Genomic DNA, 21,259 nt, shown 5'->3' with positions numbered 1-21,259 from the left:
AAGACGTCCCCACACCTTCGGGCTCTGAAACCAACGGGGACTGTCCCTGAGGGTCGCGGAGGCCGCGGGAGCCCCAGCAGCTCCTCTAAAGGGCCCAGCGCGGACTCACTCAGACGCTCCCTCTTAGCCCAGCGCCGGGCAGCAGCCTGAAAGGACCCGGGACACTCGGGGGGGAACTAACCTGCCTGGGATCCGGTCGAGAGGCGGAGGGCGGCTTCCTCCAGGCAGAAGGGCTGGCGGAGGCCACGGCTCCTGTGGCGAGTCCTCTCCGCACATAGCCGGCAGGCAGGCGCCATGTTTGAATCTCTAGCACCTGACGCACTCCTTTGGCCCCGCCCCGTAATTCCCGGAGGCCCCGCCCCTCCCCACCTGCGGCTCATCCGGGCCATTTCCAGGGGCTTTTCTGTGCAAGTGGCCTCTCGGGCCTCATGCTTAGGACTTTCCTAAAATCTCTCAAACAGGCAGCAGCTGCCCCATACGGCTTGATAAGCGGCCCCAGGCCTGGCACTAGCGGCAGCTGCGTTGGCTCATAGCTCGGCCTCTCCTGGGCACCTCCAAGCCCAGCACAAGTAGCAGCCAACTACGGTTTGCTGTGTAGCTCATGCTGGGTGGCCCTGGGCAAGGCACTGGCAGAGGCTGACTTTGCACCTCCCGGGAGGCCCCAGAGACAGTGCACCTGGGGATCAGACTCGACCACGCTGGATGACAACCCTACCACACCCACGAGTGACACACTCAAGGGGCGAACTTGGTGAACACCAAAGCTCCACTGAAGTAAATCCTGCTCCATAGGGGTGTCTCCAGCACAGCAGCTCTTTGGCTGTAGTTGCAGCTGGTCCTCACAGCCAATTGGCCTGGGGGTCAATTCCTCCCAGTAACGCCAACAGCAACCAAGGCTCAACTACAACAGGACAGTGCACACAGCCCACACAGGGGAGCACCTAGAAGGCCCGCTCAGGGGACTGGGGAGGCTGAGCCACTGGACCCTACAGGACACCTACTCCACAAAGCTACTCTACAAATTCCAGGAGACATAGCAGCTCTACCAATACATAGAAACAAACACCTGGAAGCAGCCAAAATGTGGAGGCAAAGAAACATGTCACAAACGAAAGAACAGAAGAAATCTCTAGAAGAGGAACTAAATGAAATAGATCCAAGCAAGCTAACAGATACAGAGTTCAGAATTTTGTTTATAAGGATGCTCAAGCATATTATTATGAAAATAACTGAGAAAATCGATAACATAATAAAGTACCAATTTGAAATGAAGGCTACATGAACTGAAATGAAGAATAATTTACAGGCAATCAACAGTAGAGTAGAGGACACTGAGAATCAAATCAGCAATTTGGAACATGAAGAAACAAAAAACACCCAACCAGAAGAGCAAAAAGAAAAAATAATCCAGAAATATGAAGATAGCATACGGAGCCTCTGGGACAACTTCAAGAGACCCAACATTCATATTATTGGGGTGCCAGGAGAGGAAAGAGAGCAAGAAGTTGAAAACCTATTTAAAAAAATAATTATAGAAAACTTCCCCTACCTGGGGAAAGAAATAGACCTACAAGTCCAGGAAGCACAGAGGGTCCCAAACAAGAGGAACCCAAAGAGGCCCACAGCAAGACACATCATAATTAAAATGCCAAAGGTTAAAGACAAAGAGAATCTTAAAAGCAGCAAGAGAAAAGCAATTAGTTACCTACAAGGGAGCACCCATACGACTGTCAGCTGATTTCTCAACAGAAACCTTGCAGGCCAGAAGGGAGTGGCAAGAAATATTCAAAGTGATGAAAAACATGGAACTACAACCAAGATGACTACCCAGCAAAGCTATCATTTAGAATTGAAGGTCAGATAAAGAGCTTCACAGATAAGAAAAAGCTAAAGGAGTTCATCACCACCAGACCAGCGCTACAGGAAAAGTTGAAGGGTCTTCTTTAAGAAGAAGCTAATGAATAAAAGACTGACGAACTCAATAGATCCAGAGACACTGACGCATGCAACAGACGATCATATTTCAGAGGAAAGAGGGAAGGGGGGTGGAGGGTGGGAAGAGATTAACCAAAGAAGTTATATGCATATAAGCATAACCCATGGACACAGACAATAATGGGGTCAAGGTTTGGGGAGGGGGTGGGAGCAAAGTAGAGGAGGTCAATTGGGGGGCGGGGAGTGGGACACCTGTAATACTCTCACAATAAAGATAAATTTTTTTAAAAAGATAATTTTCTTGTATTTTAGGAAATGCACACTGAAGTATTGAGGCAGAGAGAAAGGAAGAGAGGAAGTCACAGACAGAGACTGATAAAGCAAACGTTGTAAGTGTTAACATTTGGGGTAAAAGGATTTCTTTTGTACTGTCCTTGATGCATTTGGGCCTTTATGAGCAAACACGGCAGAACCCTCAGTCCTTCTGGGGAGCCTCTGTGAGTCTGTGCAGATCATACCTCTAAACTGTACCACTGAGGGGGGAGGAAGCAGGGTATCAATCCACCAAGTCCTACTCCGCTTTGGGTGAGGGCTGCTTCTGGGGCAGGGTAACTGCAGTGCCCACTAGATTCACCCCACCTAACCCCTGCCCTCCATGCACAGCATCTTCCACCTGACCAACCACCCCCAAAGGGCCAGAACCTACAAAACACACATCAGCATGAAGCTGAGTCGGTGCCATGTTATGCTGGGAAACAAAGCCCCGGTGCTGGGGAAAGAAGAATCAGAGACCCGTGGGTGAACACAGAGGACGTGTTTCCGTGTGGACTTCCCCAGGCAGCTTGGGACTTTCCAGCAAAGGTAATTGGAATAAAGGTGTTTTGAGGCGAGAGGGCAAACCAGGTGCACTGCTTGAAGCCAAGAGCTGAGGTGGGGCTGTTCAGAGAAAGTAGCTTACTGCTGCCTGGATTATGAATTTTAGGGCTGAAGGAGAAGGGAAGACTTGAACCCAGCTCAATTCCAGGAGCCACCTGCTCCCTTCAGAGCAGACCCTTCACCAAGAAGCTGTACAGATGACAAATAAGCACGTGAGAAGATGCCCGACATCATGAGCCATCAGGGAAATATAAATTAAGGCCTCAGTGAGACACCACCGCAAATCTATCAAAACAGCTACAATAAAAAAGTGGCAAGTGACACCACACATCTGCAACGATGTGGAGAGACCGGGTCACTCACACGTTGCTGGTGGGAATGCGAAGTGATACGTCCATTCTGGAAAACTGTTTGATAGCTTCTTATAAAACGAAATGTGCGATTACCATATGATCCGGAAAATGTACTCTTCGGCATTTAGCCCAGAGAAATGAAAATTTATGTTCATACAAAAATCTATAGATGAGTGTTCATAGCAGCTTCATTCCTAACAGCTTTTCTCCAAAAGCTGAACATCGCGCGGATGGCCTTCGACAGGCGAATACTTCAGGGCGCTGGCATGGCCCTACCAAGGGACGGACTTGTGAGGCGGAAAAATGAGCTATTGACACACATCGACTTGGACGAGCCTGCAGGGAATTATACTGAGTGGGAAGAATCAGTCTCCACGGTTATGCTGTAGGATTTCACTATAGAAATGGAGAGCTGATCAGTGTTTGCCAGGAGTTAAGGATGGAGAGGGAAGGGAAGGGGGGTGGGAAGAAAGTGGTTACTGCTATAAAAGGGCAACACGAGGAATCTTCGTGACAGTGGAAACGCTGTGTCTCATAACTGTGTTGGTGAACACACAGACCTACACGTGTGACTAAATGCACAGAACTAAATACACACACACGAATGAGTACAAGTACAATCGGGGAAATCTAAACAAGATGGGTAGGTGAGTGGTGTCAATGTCGATATCCTGATTGCAATATTATAATTTTGCAAGATGTTATCACTGAGGGCATCTGGATAAAGGGTGCATGGGATCTCTCTGTATCGCTTCTTACGTCAGCATGTGAATCTACAATTACGCCAAAATTAAAATTGTAATTAAAAAGAGAGATGAAAAAGAACAGATTCCTATTAAAAGACTGATTCAAAATCTTAGGAATAAAAGTATATATAGTCATGGGGAAAAGCACAGTTGATAAGAATTAGTGAATTTGAACCAGCATGAAGACTCAGGCATCTGCAGGAGTAGGCAGTCTCATAAACAAGCATATTGGGGTGACCGAGGGATTCTAGTGAATTAGAGAGGACTCATTTCTAAAGAGGCATCCACTATTCACTGGCATGACATTCTGCCAAGGAAGGAAGCAGGCCCAGTGTCACCAGACTTTCTAATTTTTCTAGAAAAGGTAAAATCTGGGTTTTAATCAAAGCAATATTCTCACATGGTCAAAATCGAATAGACTCCACCTCTTCAGTGGGAGGGCTACAAAATCGAAAGCAAACAGGATAGATTCTACACAGGGTGGAATGAAGAACCAGGGCTTTGACACAATCTTCCCAGCCCCTGTGGTTAGGAGTCCTGCTTTACTCACTTTCTATCCCCAGAGCTAATCACTGTGCCAGGCACATAGTATGTGCTTAATCGTTGTTTTTGAGTACCAAGGAAACAGCTCCAGGAAGGTGGAGTGGCTTGCCCAAAGTTACACAGTTCGTGGCAGACTCATGAATAGAATTCATGTCTTCTCTTTCCACCATCACAAGATGCTTGGTGATGAAACCTTCATGGCACAGCTCCCACCCCTCTGCACACTGGGGCTGCCAAGGGCTGGGGGCTGGGTGGACACCTACAGACCAGCTCACGGGCCTTACACAGCAGGGTCCTGTGGGTGCAGCGGCCACGATGTGAAGCCAGCCAAGGTGTAGGTCTGGCTGGCACCTTGCTAACTTCTTGCATAAAATGGGAAGAGACACTTGTTCTGCCAACAGCTAGAACACAGAGCCAGATGTCTCCCCTGTTAATGTCATCTTTCCTCCCTACATGCTAATCTCCCCATCAGGGAGGTGGAGGAGGCTGCTATTCTGGGCCAGTTTCCTACCGTTTGATGCTTGTGCTTCTAATCGCTATTGCCACTTGCTGGCGTCCCCGTTGGTATATTAACAGTTTAATCCATGTGAATTCCATGTGTGCCTGCATCCTGAGGCTGCTTAAAGTGAAAGCTGGGGTTCTGTTTGCCTCGAAAACTAAAGCTCCAATAGGATGGGGGGGGGGTCTAAAACATTACAAAACTCCCCTTGGCAAAGGAGAAAGCATTCATCCAAATCTCTCACTGCCCAACTTGAGGAACCTGGAGGAGTGACCAGGGGCTACTGCAAAATTTTATTTTTCTTGGCTGCCAGTTAAGAAAATTGGATTCTAGTAATTGGCTGTTTCATTAGATAGTCGTGTGACCTTAGAGAAGCCACTTGGCTTCCCTGTACCTGAGATGCAATCTGCAAAACAAACGGGGTAACTAGAGGTGTGTTTTTCCCAAGAACAGGCTTAAATACCCCAGAGGTACACCTGCGGGCACCTGCCTCCAGGGATGAGGGTGGGAAGGGGGGCAGGAGGGTTTTCAGGATAAACCACGAGCATCACTGGTGCTTGGCTGGCTGCTTCCAGTCACACTCTCCATTCCTACACTGTGATTTTCTTCTAACATTAGAGGTACTGGGTAGAAAAGTGTGAGAAACTCCATATTACAGCCTGATCTTAACATTGCCTGAGTCAATGAATCGAGACAATGGAACTGCCAATCTCTCACCTTGGAAAGGGTAAATAAATACAGTCACTCTGGAAAACTGTTTGGCAGTTTTTCTTATAAAGTTAACCATGCATTTACCTATGACCCACCAACTCCGCTCCTTTTTGCCCAAAAGAAATGAAGACATATGTTCCCACAAACACTTGTGCATGAATGTTTATAAAAGGCAGAAGCTAGAAATGACCCAAATACCCATCAAGAGGAAAATGGATAAACTGCATTGCATCCCAACAATGGAATGGAATACCCCTTGGCAATTAAAATACAGAACTGATAATATATGCAACAAATTGGATACTGTGGGCTGAACAACTGTGTCCCCTAAATATTCATAAGTTGAAATCCCAATCCCCAATGTGATGGTATGTGACAATGGGACATTTGGGAGATAATTAGGTCATGGGGGTGGAACCCTCATGATGGGATTTGTGCCCTTATTAGAAAAAACGTGAGAGAGAGAGAGATTGATTACTCCCCCTCACACCCTCTCTTCACCCGTCATGTGAGAACACAGCAAGAAGTGGCCATCTACAAGCCAGGAAGAAGGCTCTCACCAGAACCCAAGCATACAGGTACCCTGATCTCAGGCTTCCAGCCTCCAGAACTGTGAGAAATAAATTTCTATTGTTTAATTGTTTAAGCTACTCAGTCTATGGTACTTTTGTATAGCAGTCCAAGCCGACTGAGACATTGGATGAATCTCAAAATCATTTTGCTGAATGAAAGAAGCCAGACACAAAAGTGTACATACCATATGATTCCGCTCATGTGAAATCCTAGAAGGGGCCACACAAAGCTTCATCGAGGTTGATCCTCAAGGCAGTGCTGAAGGTGTTGACTGGAAAAGGGCACAAGAAAGTTCGGGGGTGGGGGTGAGGAAAATGTCTTCTGTCATAACGGGGGTGTTGGTTACCCTGGCATAAACACTCTTCACAACTCATTAAGCTGTGAATTTAAAATCTGTGCATTTCACTGTATATAAGTTATGCCTCGATTTAAACAATTTCACTTTTATTATTGATTTTTAGAGAGAGAGGAAGGGAGAGAGAGAGAGAAACATCAATGTGAGAGTGAAACATCGATCGGCTGCCTCCTGCACACCCCCAACCCAGGATGGAGCCCAAAACCCAGGCATGGGCCCTGACTGGGAATTGAACCAGCAACCCTTCAGTGCATGGGGCAATGCCCAACCAACTGAGCTGCACTGACCAGGCAACTATGCCTCAATTTAAAAACAAAACAAAACAAAAACAACAATAACAAACCAACCAAAAAAAAAAACTGCTTGCCCTAGCTACAGAACAGAGATGTCACTGGAAACTTAAGAACAGCAGCCTTTTAAACATCAGGGGCTTCTTGGAACTGCCATTAAAGAAGGGCTATTGAACAGAAAACTCAGCCTAAGACAAATCCAATTTGTCAAGACACAACCGAAAGCCTACTCAGTCCCCTGCGGGTAGGGTAACAAATCATTTCAGTTTGCCTGGAAAGCCCCAGTCTGTGCCTCTAGTCCTTGCATAATAATTAATGGTGCCCCTTTCAGTCTCAAAAGTGTCCTGCATGGATGATTAATGGATAGTCATCCTTTTTAGTTCTCTGAGATCTCGATCCGGTGAAATGGCTAGAAAGGCAACATGCTGTCAATGAGTAACTTGCTGTCCACCTGCCCCACCCCCAGAGGATGCCCTGGTCCAGTGCAGCTCAGACTTTAATTTGATTCAGCCTCTCCAGATGCCAACAGTGGTTGGGAACAACGTTTTCCTGATACCCGAGAGGAGGTTTGGGGCTATGACTTCATCAAAGCATTTAAATGCTATTTTCTAGCATTAAAGTTAGGTCCTTACCTTATGGCAGACTCCCAGATAAGTTTCAGCTGCCTTCGAGAGTTAGCTGTAAGAGAAAAAACCACCATAGAATTGGAAGAGATCCACGTGATCTTGGGTAGAGACGTTTTATCTATTCACTGAAAGAAAAAAACTGTGAAGGAAGAAATAAATCTAATTGTGCCAAATTTAAGCTTCCTGAATGGTGAAAACATACCCATACACACAAAGCTAAAAGTCACATGTAACCCAAGAAAAAAGGTGGGCGATATGTAGGAGAAACAATTGTTTGAGAGCTTTAATATTGAAAGGTAACTGAACGAACAAGTTTCCTGTTAATTGGTGCCGCCTGCAGGTGGGTAGCCTGTAATATAAAAATAATAGCTAACCCACACCGAGCCTTTAAAAATCAGGTTTTAAAACCACAAAAGAAAAAAAGGCAAATAAGCAACAACAAAAACAAAAAAAACTTAGGCAATCTACAAAGAAACACAAATATCAAATTTAGTATCTTCTCTCTGCCTGGTAACAAAGAACACCATCGATCCGACGCCCGCGCCCACCGCCGTGCTCCTGATGCCCGGTGCGGCCGCATGTGGCAGCCTTCCCGGGAGCAGGCCGGGGCGCCTCAAAGCCTCGCGTCCTTGCACGCCCCCCCATACCGCATTTGAGTCATTTGAACGTAGGCACGGCCACCCGATGCACGTCACAGAGATCTCCAAGAAGCCAGGCCACCTCCGAATCATCATCGGTCCATGCGAAGCCGCCTCGTGAGGAGTCTCGTTCTCTCCTGGGTGGAGGCCAAAGCAAGTTCGCGAGTTCTCCTGTCTGATGGCCGACAGGGGCCCGCCAGCCTCCAGGCGACAGAGGCCCGCCAGCCTACAGCTAATAGAGGCCCTCCAGCCTCCGGCAGATAGAGGCCCGCCAGCCTACAGCTAATAGAGGCCCGCCAGCCTCCGGCTAATAGAGGCCCTCCAGCCTCTGCTGTTCCCTGCCCTGACTTCACACCAAGGATGCCTCGTAGATAAAGGATGTGGAACCCGAGAGCAGTCGGGTCATCCAGGCGAGAAGGTGTGAGCCAGTCAGGAGTCAGCCTGGGTTTGCAATGTCCTTTCCCTGAGAAACATATGGCCTGGGCCACCCAGAGTGCCAGGCAACTGCTGCCCCTGGGAGCTCCACAGGCCCTGCGCTGGGGGCTGGGGGCTGGGAGCGTGGAGCATGGTGCAAGGAGGCCAGTGGCAAGTGTTTGGTAAACAAAATCATCTTGGAAGCCTGGAGGAGAGGGATCTGTGGGGGAAGGAACCGCAGTCTGGGCTCTGAGTACCGCCCAGGGAGTTCTCATTTCCCCCCATTCATCGCAGGCCATTGTTCCTGATTATGGTTTTTTGCTCCCATCCATCTCACATCCTCGCGTTAATCCTTCCAATTTGGGGCAATTTTATTGCACTGTGTTTGCTAATTTCTCATTTAGAGCGACAAGAAGGCAGGTTCCCACCACTTCCCGATGGCTCAGAAGCCAGCTGAACAGGCAAGAGACGGGAGTGCAGGGCTTCTGCAGTCCTTTTTTGAAAGCGTTAGCTTTGAGAGACACACCAGAAGCAGGCGAGCAGCTGCCTCTGGAAAAGCAGCAGAGGAGTCAGGACAGAGGACTCAGTGCTGAGAGAGGAGTGGTACCAGAAAAATGACTAATGTTGGCTCTGAGCTCCTGTGCAGATGCTGAGGGCAGAAGCCACTGCTCAGCTACTTGCCTCTCCCTTAAGCTCAGCAGCAAGCAGGCTTTCTTCACCCCTTCTTAACGTGCAATGAGGGCAGTGACTGGTTATAGCTTGTAAACAGCCCAATGTGCCCTAAACGGCGACCCACCCACCGTGCCCATGGGAGCTGTTCCTGGGCCTCCCAAGGCCTGGGTACCAATGGGCTATAGCTCTGCAAAAAATATCTCTAAAATGATCACTTATTTAGCTCACAATTCTGTGGGTCACAAATGTAGATTCATCTCAGCTGGGCAGCCCTTGTCTCAACCGGATGCCCTCCTGTTTCTATAGCCAGCTGCAAGGGGCTGTGGTGATCTTGTCTGGGCCCTGTCACATGCATGGGCCTCCACTGGGACATCTTGGCTGAAGAGCATTAGACCTCTCCTCCCCCAGCCCTGGCTTATTTACATGGTGGAGGCAGGGGTCTGAAAAAGGCAAGCAGAAGCATGCAAGCCTCGTAAGGCACAGGCCCAGAACTGGCTCACTACCTCCTCCCATTCATTCTATTGGCTAAAGCAAGTCAGATGCAAGGGGTTTGGAAACAAACTCCCCTCTCAATGGAAGGAGGTGCAAAGTCACACTGCAAGAGAGATGAACGCGGCAAAGAATGAGCCAGTGTGGTCCTTTTTACAGTCTTTAGCAGCCTTCCGTAGCTTCTCAGAGGGGTCCTCTACCCCCCTCATATACATTCCAGTAGCTATGAAAATGGACTCAAGATATTTTCCATAAAGCACACCAGGACTGGCCCCTCCACATGGCCTTAAGTTCAAGGCGCACCTTTTTCATGATATCCATGAGACAGCTTTTCGGTCTCAACACCATCAGCTGGGGAAGCAGCAATTTTTCAAAACCAAGTCTGGGCAGAGAAGTGTCCTAAGGCTTCAGCAAGAAACTGGGAACAGAAATCAACTTTGAGTAGGTTAAGAAAGGAATTTATTAAAGCGGGAAGGATTAAAGGAATAAAAATAGGACCTGGTGAGGCACCGGAGACAAGCGATGGCAGCCAGTCATCCCCAGCCTCGGCCTGAACTGGAGCCCATTGAGCACAGCAGCCCTGGAGGAGGGGCCAACGGGCCGGAGCCAGAGCCATGGAAAAATGAAGCCACTTCCAGGAACTTCCCTCCAGGAAGGAGGGAGGAAGCACCTTGACCTGTCTTCTTTCCTTCTGGTGCCATCCAATGACCAAACTCAACTGGAAGCCTGAGGCAAGAGCGTCCAGGGATGTGGTCCACACAGGTCAGCCTCTCAGGACACCCATCAGGTCAGAGAGGGGGAAGAATGGGTTGGAGAGTGACAGGGAGAAAGCAGAAGCACAGTGCCACTGCTGCTGGCCACACTGGAGAGTGACACTCATACCTTTGGGCCTACACACCACCCCTGGGGCTAATGATGCCCAGGGAAGCTGCTGAGAGGTCTGAGATGTGGACAAAGGAGAGAGAAGAGCCTGGGGGAGAGATAGAGAGAGAGAAAGAGAGAGAGAAAGAGAGAGAGAGGGAGAGAGAGAGGGGGAGAGGGGGAGAGAGAGAGAGAGAGAGAGAAAACAATGAGAAAACAGGACAGAAGATGGGAGAGAAAGCTACACCTGATAAAGACTGGTCAGCACCCCAGTGGGCCTCAGTGGGTTGCTCCCATATTGGGTATATTTCACAAAATAATGAACTTGAAGGGTTCTTGTGAGCTTCAGTTTCCTCACCTATAAAACAAGATTATTATTGTTTTATTATCACCTACCTCCTTGTGTATTATGAGGATTCATTGAGATGATAGCTATAAAGTCCTTACCTCAGCACCTGGGGTGGGGTGGGATGGGGGTGGGGGTGGCAAATGCTTAATTAATGAGAATTCATCAGGCAGTACTGATGTGTGCACACTGTGGATGTATGCTTATAACTCAGTAGAAAAAAGAGTAAGAACATTAGAAATGATATTTTTGACAAAACTTGGGTGAATTCAATAGGTCCAATCCAAAATTTCCTCAACAGTAGCCCACCACTTCCACTGGGATATAATTGAGAGTATAAAAGTACTCCATTTAAATGCTAGCCCTCTTATTGGGCTAACCTCTTGCCAACAAGGGGCAAATGGGCCTCTTTTCCTCAAGGCCAGAGAAAGATTAAAGCCCACTGTGGTGGTTAATTTTATGTGACAAGTTGGCTGGGTCACACTGCCCAGATGTATAGTCAAACATTATTCTGGATGTTTCAGTGAGAGTGTTTTGGATGAGATTAACATTTCAATATGTGCACTGTGAGTAAAGCAGATTACTCTCCATAATGTGGATGGGCCTCACCCAATCAGCTGAAAGCCTGAATAAACCCAATATTGACCTCCCCCAAGCAAGGGAGAACTTTGTCAGGGCTTGAAGTACAACATCAGCTCTTTTCTGAGTTCCCAGTAGATTTTGGACTTGTGGCTGCATGCCCATAAATGTATCTCCATAATTGCATGCCCTTTCTTAAACTGGACCTCTTAGGGAGCTGGTGAAACTATGTCCAGCCCTAATTTCCATGTCCATGTGAGGTTCCAAGCTCTCCCTATGGCCTCTCTTTATCGAGAGCTTTCTTCCAAATGCTTTCTCCCTCCATACTCTTTTGTAATTCAGACTTATGCCCAACCCATCACTAGTTTCTATTTTTAAAAAATCATTTATCTCAAGCATTTTATGAGTTTATTAACTTTCCTAAAGGCTTAAGAGGGTTAAAAAAAAATTCTGCATTAGTCAGCTCTTGCCACAGGTGCTGTGCAACAAACAATCCCAAAGCACAGTGTTATACAACAATGAGAATTTATTCCCTGATCACATATCAGTGGATTAGCTAGGGTTTGGCTGATTCAGTGTAGACATGGGTGGGCTTGGCACAAGCTGTGGGTTGGGCCCAGTTCTTCATGTATTCCTCATGGCCCTTGGTCCTGCAAATACCTGAGGCATTTTTTTACCATAGTGAAAGTGAAGAGCCACACCAAGTAAAATCCCTGCCCAAGAGCATTTCAAGCTCCTACCCATGTCATATCTGCTAAAGTCCTATTGGCCAAATCGAGTTAAATAGGCAAGCCTAAAGTCAAGGGGTAGGGGAGAACACTCAGCCCCCTTCCACTAGGCCATGGTAAGAGTGTGGGTGCACAATACTAGAAGAGAGTGAAGAATTGGGATTAAATATTCAGGTGGCTCCCCTGCCATCCTCCAGCCTCACACCACCTCCTTGTCCTGTCCTCTTTTCCACTTCGCCTCTCTCCAGAGCTTCAGGAAAAGCCCTCCCTCCATCTCAGCAGAACGGTTTCTCTTTTGTTCAAACCTCAAGCATTGTTTTCTTCTCCAAAGCTCAGGGCATCTCCTCAATGAAAGTGACTGTCTCTCTCTACAGTCTCCAGAAAGCTTGCTAAGAAACTAAATTTGTCCCAAACCAATGTGTAGAACAGGCAGAGCCCCCGGGTCTGGCTATGATGTACTGAGCTGCCCATTACAAAACTCTAAAAAGAAAAATAAGGCATCGCCTTCCCAGCCTCCAGGCCGTTTCTCAGGCAAGCTCTGAAGCCGGGGAGATAAATATGGAATCTCCAGGCTCCCAAGTCATCAAAAATGAGTCAAGTTCCCCTGGGGAATTGCCCGAGTCTTTTTCTGAATGGATCTCTGTCCGAAACACAAACAAAACAAAATTTTATAGGGGTCCCGGGGTAGCACTTTAATAGAGCAGCAGTGAAGAGCAGAGCATCCATCTGCCTGGGCCAAAGTGTATCCCTGGGCGAGCCAGGGAAATCAAGCAGAAAATTAATCCTTTGCTCCTCACGTAGGCTCGTTCTCATCAGTCCAGACGCGTGGCTCACCCCACAAAGAGGGTGTGTGACGAAGGCCAGGATGGAAGCTGGAGGCAGCGCAGACTCGACCCTCCCCGAAGCTGCTTTGATGTTGAATCGTTTCCCGACTAGACAATGAACACATGCACAGCCCTCCTGGGCCTGAGGACTGATACCACTTTTTCATCTTACTCTAATAAAATTACTCAGTTTTGCCACTAGGTTTACTTTGAAGGGGCGTGGGGAGTGGAGCAATGTAATCGGTTTACATACAATATTTCAGAAAGATGAAGAAAAGCCAAGTGTTCAGACACAGGCTACAACCTGTGACAAGACAGCAGACTTCTGGACGGTCACGGTTCTGGGGGACAGCAGAGCCGACCTGCAGGTCGCTGTGGGCCTGTGGCATTACAATGATTCTAAGACACACTTTTTTCTCTATTCCGACAGCCCTGAGCCTGGGACTCATCTTGTTATCAAGGGTCCCTTACAGCCACTTCCTCTAGGAAGCAGTTATATAGTAGCCGTGACTGTCATGTGCTCCAGCATCTAAACACCGCATCAGAACTTGCAGAGTGGTGGCCGCAGCAACAGTGGAGCGCCTGACCCGGGCAGGGCGAGAGGACGGTGAAATATACGGAAAAAATATCCTCAGATGATTAAAAAATAAATAGAAATAAAAAGAAGGCTCATAAGAGCAGAGCCCTCTGTCACTATCCACCAGTGACCACCACGCACTAGGCCCTAGTCTTCTGTTCCTAGAACTTATCCTGCTCTGCCAGCCACAGGACACTTACACGTTATTTTCTCTGCCTTGAATGGTCTCATCTCTGTCCCACCTCAGGTTACCTCTCACTCACTCCTCTCACCTCATTCCTCAGGAGCCTGCCCTTTCCCCATCCAGTCTAAAAGGACCCCCTTGGCCTTTCCTTCTGAGCCTGTTCCACTATGAGTATAACCAGGCCCCACACTGGAAGTTCCAGGCAGACGGGTCTCCGTGTGGCTCGCCATTGCAGTCTTTATATTATTGGTGGGGAGCTCTTTGGGTCCCCACCTGTTGCTGGGGGAAGTGGGTTTCTTGAGACGTCATGAGAAAAAGATTTTTCTGAGGATCCCACAGCAGAATGAGATGTTGTATAAAGCTTTATTTTTATGGAATAAAACCCCTGAATTTCCAAGGTTCCATATCCCTTCGTCCCACCAAGGAAGAAGTCCAGCTGTGCCTTTAGCAGGGCAGGGATTACAGCCGTTGCCCAGAGTTTCTGTTCTATCACTGCGCAGTCCAATCCAGGCTCAGGCGAGCTTACTTTGTGTCCCCAGCTGCAGTCCATCGCTGCATTGCATGTGGGGTCTGCATGGCCATGGGGGAACATAGGCAAAGGCAAGGTAGCGAGAGCAAAACCAGAGAAATGAGAGGAACAAGAGAGCAGGAATTCCTTTGTCTTGGGGTTATGTATCCCCAAATTTTCATGGGCTTGCAGTGGCCCCACCCCCTCTGGCCAATGATTTCTGTTCCAAGTTAGACTGCCAGGTACCTTCCCTATATCACCCCAACTTTATTGCACATGCTCTCATCTTCCCTTTGTTGGGCCCCTTCCCCCAGTGATTTGCTGGGAAGGACGGGTGGTTCCCTGGGGAGTGTGAAGTTGCAGCTTCCTGGTGAAGTCACCCAGGTGGCCATGCTCATAATGTCTGGCCTCCCTTTTGCCCCTTTCCTATGATTAATAACTAGCTAATTACAACAGTAACATTTACATTCAGCACAGGGCTGAGCAGGTACATCAGTAGGTGCTCAGGAATTTTTGCTAAATGAATGAATACAAGCTGGGGGGCTGGCAAAGAGCAGGGTGTCAAAGGAGGGGATAGTCAGCACTAAAATGTCTCCCTAGCTCTAGATTTCTCCTCAGCTCCCGCTAGAGGCCTGTCTGAATCCCACCCCAACCCTGCTCGTGCTTCGGGAGGACTTCATGTTGAATGGAGTCCCCAAGACTTCGGAGGTTCTGAGACCACTTTCCCATAAGAGGCTCCAATGCTGCTTTGCAGGCCTCCAGGGATTCAAGTAAGAAACTTGCTCAGCTGAAAAGTAGGAGACTCCTTTGCCTGAAAAATTTCCTCAGCTGTGCTCCTGTCTTTATTGGTGAGGAGAGACAGCATGCGGCTCTACCCCCCACTGGCTAAAATCCTGACTAATATATGTGGTTCCCTGGAAACAAGCAAGAACATCTCCAGAAAAATCTACCATTACCCCCACTTAACCTCCTCAGGCTATAAAACAACAACAAAGCCACTTAGAGGCGAGGCCCTTTCTGATCAGTTTTTAAGGGAAAACCTTCCCTCTCTAGGAAATGTTCCAGAAGCTGCCAGACAGACCATGGAAATAACCATCACAGCTGCTCCAGGGGGCTGAGCATCCCTCCATCACAGGATTTTCCCAATTGCTCACCCTGCCCCCATCACGCAGCCCCTCCAGGTCCCAACCCCAAAAGCCTGCAGTTACATCCCCAAGGACCCCTTCCCCACCACTTCACAGGCTGCCTGCAAATCTCCACCTGGGCTTTGGGAGCCTCCAGCTGTTTTTCAAGAGTTAACTGTTTAGTTTAATTACAGTGCTGGGCTATATAAATATTGTGCTTTGCAAAATGGTAAAAAGTGGATTTTTTAGAAGATCACAGATGTTTCTTGTGATTAGCCAAGTCACAGGTCTGGAAGAAAGTGTTTTTTCCCCCCCCCAAAGAAAAGTAAAAGAGAGGCTCTGCAGCGGCCGCCTATGGGGACTGCATGACATGGGTGAGCTCGGGCTCTCTGCAGAGTTCCTTCCTGCTGTCGGTCTCCCTCTAAAACCCAGCAAGTGCGGCCCAAAGTCCAGGACCATGGAGCAGGCCAGAGGCTCTGCGAGTCAGACACCGAACCCCAACATGGGCTGTTTCTCCGCGCCTGGATCTGCCCTGCCTCTTGATTCACATCAAAAACATTCATGAAGCACCTACTGTGTGCAAGATGCCACACTGTGGATAACAAATACTAAGTGACAGAAAGGGACACTGTTTGAAATGGCCTCCACCTGGAAGCCACCCAGATACAATGGAACCCCCTCGGCAGCGAAACGAACGAAGGGAACCACACACAACAGTGTGCGTGAGCCTCAGGCAGAGAATGCTGAGTGGGTGAAAAAACAAAAGCAGACAAAATTCAAATCTGTGATGTTAGAGATTAAATAGTGGTTCTCCCCCAAAAGGGAGGAGCTAGGAGGGGGCAGGAGAGGGGGCTCCGGGGTGCTGGTCATGGGCCATTACAGGGCCAGGTGCTGGGTGCAGGGATTTGTTCCATTTGGGAAAGTTTGTTGAGCTGCTCATTAGGATTTGTTGACTTCCCTCAATAAAAAGTGCATTTAAAAAATAAGTAAAACGCACCTGAGGTCCCACAGCTGGGAAATGGCTGGGCTGATACCCAGCCCCAGGCAGTCTGATTCCAGAGTCCAAGGTCTTAGCCCAATGTCCCGCTGTCCCCCACAAATTAGAGCCCTGCTGGGGTGTCCAGAACACGGTGCCACCATGGTCCTTCTTTGGGTCTCGCTATCACTGTCTCCTCGGGCTGACTGCCAGCTGCCTGAGGGCTTTCTCAGGTGCCTGGAGCCCACTCTGCTGGGGAGTCAACACCCCGTGTCCCCAGAGCAGCCCTCCCCCCAATACTGATTGGAGTTGGTTTAAAACACCCCAGCTCCCTCCTTCCCCAGTGATAAGGCTCCAGGTGTGCTCGGGTGTGCCCGAGCCCCATGGGACCGAGCCCAGCTGCCCACAGCAGTGACCCTCTCTCTGATAACCCTGAGTCTCCCTCCTCCCCTGCCTGGTCTCACATCCCCACGCCCCCAGTAAACTGCTGCCACCAGCTCCATGCCCCAGGGGCTGCTTGGGAGCCCCAAGTTCAGGCAGTCCCTGCTCAGAGACTGCTCCCCTGACCGCCCAGGTCTCCTGGGCCACATTCCCTGTTTTCTTCTCTTTTGCCAATACTCGCTTTCTGAAATCACCTTGTTTGGTTATTTGTTTACCGTTTATTTTCTCCCCACCACTCACATATATCCCCACCTGAAGGTAAAAGTTCCAGGAAAGGAGCAGCCACGGCCTGCTTGCCAGTGTCCCCCCAGCACCTAGGACCAGCAGCGACTTCCAGAAGGTTTCCTAATGAGCCTGGTGAAGGATAAGCCAAGCAGAGCACAGGCCTGGACAGATCCTGGCTCACAAATACCTGGTATACGCAGCTTAATTAACACCTTGCTGACCAGCTATTTTGAGCCAGAACTCGCCCGTGCGGCTGGCTACTTTGGTCAGCAAGGTGTTTAATATCGTTGATGCCTAACATATGATAGATGGGTGGGCCAATCAGTCAATCAGTCAATGAACAAAGGAAACCTGGCAGTCCACTGCTAAAAATCCAAAACCTTATCAAGTTTAAACCCTCCAGAGTAGAAAGCTTGCTGTCACTGATGGTGCCTCCTGGACCTCGTGCCTAAGCACGTGTGAGTGGACTCACCTGTGGGAGCTGTGACTGCCCTGTTTCCCATTTGTGGAAGGGAGAAAGCGGCTGCAAGGCACTGGGGGCCCTAGCAGTTGCCCCAGGCTCCACATCCAGGCCCGGGACTTCAGAGAAACCTGCGCAGGGGCCATGAGCCATGTGCTCCATCGCTTCCAGGCCCCGGTGCGCGGCTAGGCCTTTCTCGGAGCTGAAGGAAGTGGTGTCCCAAGCCCAGCCACTAGCTCCTTTCAACAGCCTAGACTCAAGGTGCTCTTAGCCTCTCTCGAACCCCAGATTCCTGCCTTAAGGGTTGTCTTCCGATTGCAGGTGTCTCCTTGGGTAGAGAGGAAGTGCTTCATTCGCTGTCACATCTCAGTGCTGAGCACAGAGCCGGCTCCGACAAGATGAGCCATAAACACTCGCGAAGTGAACTGTTCAGCAGATGAAATGGTAGCCTTTCAATAGGACATTGTTAAGTTCTGAGCTCGGAGCAGATTCTCCCCCCGCCCCCACCCCCACCCTCACCCCCAGATGAGAGCCCAGCCAGGCCAGCACCTTGGTTTCAGGCTGTGACATGAGATCAAAGCAGAGGACCCAGCTGAACCTACCCTGACTTCTGACCTGCAGCAACTGTGACACAAGAGCAGGTGCTGTTTTAAGGGACTAAATGTGTGTTAATTTGTTGTGCAACAGTAGAAAACTAAGACAGGTTATTTGTGTGAGGGGAATGTGGAAGGGCATCTGCAAGGGGACTGTGGTCATGGGTGCAAATACCTGCAGCGCCCAGCAAAGCAGGCCCAGCCAGAGACACAACAGCAAGCTCAGTAAGAGAGGGCTACCAACACCAGGCCTGGGAGCCACAGAGGCAGCATGGGGGGGGGGGGGGGTCTGGAGAGTCCCCTGAGCTATTTCCCGGCAGGAATATGAGCTCAGCATGACCACAGAATCCAATTTTTCAAGAGAACCCAGAAATCCAATTCTTATATAAAGTGTCCTGACTCAAACTTCATAAGCACTGTGCTGGCCAAACTTGGGCAGATCAAGCAACACAGAGAAGCATGTTTTTGAGCCATATGTGACCTTCTAGGGCATCAGCTGAGAGTCAGAGACAAGGCAGAAGGTCTCTGGAGCCAGTAGGGAGCCAGTGAGAGTCCCCCTTTCCTCTCATCCAGGAGAGAAAGGGAAGTCACATACATGGAAAACCCACTGACTACACCAGACGTGACCTATTTGGAGCTCCCCAACAATTTGATGTCAGAAGGGCTGCTGGCCCCATTTCCAGGCAAGGCCTCTGAGGCGCAGAGTGACTCAATAATTGCCCGCAATTACACGGATGTGAAGTGCTGACACCTGGGCTCAAAACCATGTTTGATTCCATAATCTGAGTCCTTCCAACCGCTCCACATGGCATCCACATCAAGCAAAACGGGTTTGCTGCTGTGTTTCCCAAGGCCTGGCCTCCTCTCACCTCAATTAGCCAGCTCCCTCCCCTTATTCAAGGCTCTTCCATCTCTCCGGCTCCTACCACGGTGGCTGCCATCCATCCCCAGAGCACCTTCCTCACCCTTCCTGCATCCCAGCCTTTCCGACTCCATCCCCACTGCTCTCTGCAGCTCAGTCTCTCAGCTTCCCAGTGCCAGATTCCTGAGAAAGGATGTAATTGGTTCAGGTCATGCTGTTGCCCCGAGTCACAGTGGGTCACTGGCCAGCCTACGGGGTGTGCCTCCCTTTAGTCAGATTCCAGCCTAGGCATGACCCTCTGTAACCGGCCGGTGTTGCTCAGTGGCTGAGCATCGACCCGTGAACAGAAGGTCCCAGGTTTGATTCCCGGTTGGGGCACATCCCCTGGTTATGGGCTCAATCCCTGGTGGCAGGTGTGTGGGGGGCAGGGGGCCGATTGGTGCCTCTTTCTCATCGATGTTTCTCTCTCTATCCTTCTCCCTTCCTCTCTCTCTAAAATCAATTTTTAAAAAATATTTAAAATCAGTCTAACACCTCTGAGACACCCACCACTGCCCTGTGGGGAGAGGAGAAGGAACACGACACAGATCGCCTACAGAATGACCCAGGAGAGCAAAGAACCAGGGAGCTCCATGTCCCCACTCACAAACCCTCAGCGATGTCTTGCCACGAAGTTGAGCGCCAACTGAACAAAAGGTCTCTTCCTTTCCCAGTGAAAGGATGAGACTTGGTTAGCAATGAGCCCTCACTCTGCCCCTTCTGACATGGAGAACTCAGGAAGGCCCCTGAGGAACCACCCGAATCAGTAAGGGGCTGGAAAGGCAGACACACAATGAGGTCAGAGGATTCCTTGTGCTGAGAGGGTAGAATTTTCAATCCTCTTTATAAAGCTTTGTTTGGAGGGCAGCAGGTTTTTAAAAGCCTGATTGAGCTCATGTTGACGCTTAGTAAACTGCACGTGTGTATGTTGTGTACCATTTGCTGTTTGACCTACACATACACCTATCACCATCACCACAGTCAAGATAATGAACCTCTCCATCACCTCAAGGTTCCTCATGGCCATTTGTAAACCCCCTGGCCCTTCCTACTTCCCACCCCCCTCTCTTGGCAACCAGTGATCTTCTTTCTGTCACTAGGGTTTGCATTTTCTAGTATGTTACATAAATAGAATCATATTGCATGTCCTTGGTTTTCTTGGTTTTCTCTGACTTCTTTTAGCCTAATTATTTTGACATTCAATTGTGCTGTTGTGCACAATAAGACATTTCTTTTTATTGCTGAGTAGTAGTCCATGGTGTGACACAACACAATTTGTTCATTCATTCACCTGTTGATGGACACATGGTTTATTCTCATTTTGGGACTCATAGCCATGAGCGTTCACCTACAGATTTTTATACTTGTACATATGCTTTCTTTCCTCTTGGGAAAACACCTAGAATGGGATAGCTGGATCATTTGGTAGGCGTATGTTTAAGCATTGCCAATTTACTAAAATTTCCTTGTGGGTTTCAGAGTGTCCACACTGTGTATATTTAGCCTACAAAATAAAGGTACACACAGATTACACAGGAACAAGTGACACGCATACTCACCCACGAGGAAGTTACATCCTACAGCGAGCCTCATTCCAGTCCTCCCAATGTGTGGAGAGGGCTTCCAGAGGGGGAAATCTCCCAGGATGGCCTTCAGTTTTATAAAATGTCCAGTGCACAAGCTCCTGACACACTAGAAATGGCCCCAGAGGGCTATGCAATGTCTCCAGGGGATCCTTTAAATAAAGACATCTCACTGGCCTAGAATAAAAGTTAAGATCAATACTGAAAGCTGTGGCATGAGCCAGAGCAGGGGTTCTTCGAGGATTCTCCCATCAACATCACCTGGAACTTATTGGACATGCGCATTCCCCCCAGCCCAGACCTACAGAGCTGAAACTCCGACTGGGGCCCAGCATTCTGGGCTTTCACCAGCCCTCCGGGTGATCTGATACATGCTCCAGCTTAAGAAACAGTGGTCTTGAGCACCTTTCAAGCCCTTCGCCTCACTCGGAATTAAACCTATCAGAAGTCATGACACACCATGTTCCACCCTCTTAGGATTCTGCAGCCCGTGTTAGTCTCCTCAAAGAACCGAGTCACCAACTAGAAGGCAAACCTACTCAATGATGGGCATCCCTATTTCCCCAAAGCACCAAACTAAGAAAAACAAAATTCTAAGGAACCAGGAACTCAATCATTGAACCATTTAC

The sequence above is a fragment of the Miniopterus schreibersii genome (genome assembly GCF_964146895.1).
Source record: "Miniopterus schreibersii genome assembly, chromosome: 10".
In the NCBI taxonomy this organism is placed as follows: domain Eukaryota; kingdom Metazoa; phylum Chordata; class Mammalia; order Chiroptera; family Miniopteridae; genus Miniopterus; species Miniopterus schreibersii.
The sequence above is the reverse complement of the archived record's forward strand: the minus strand, read 5'-3'. Positions refer to the sequence as shown.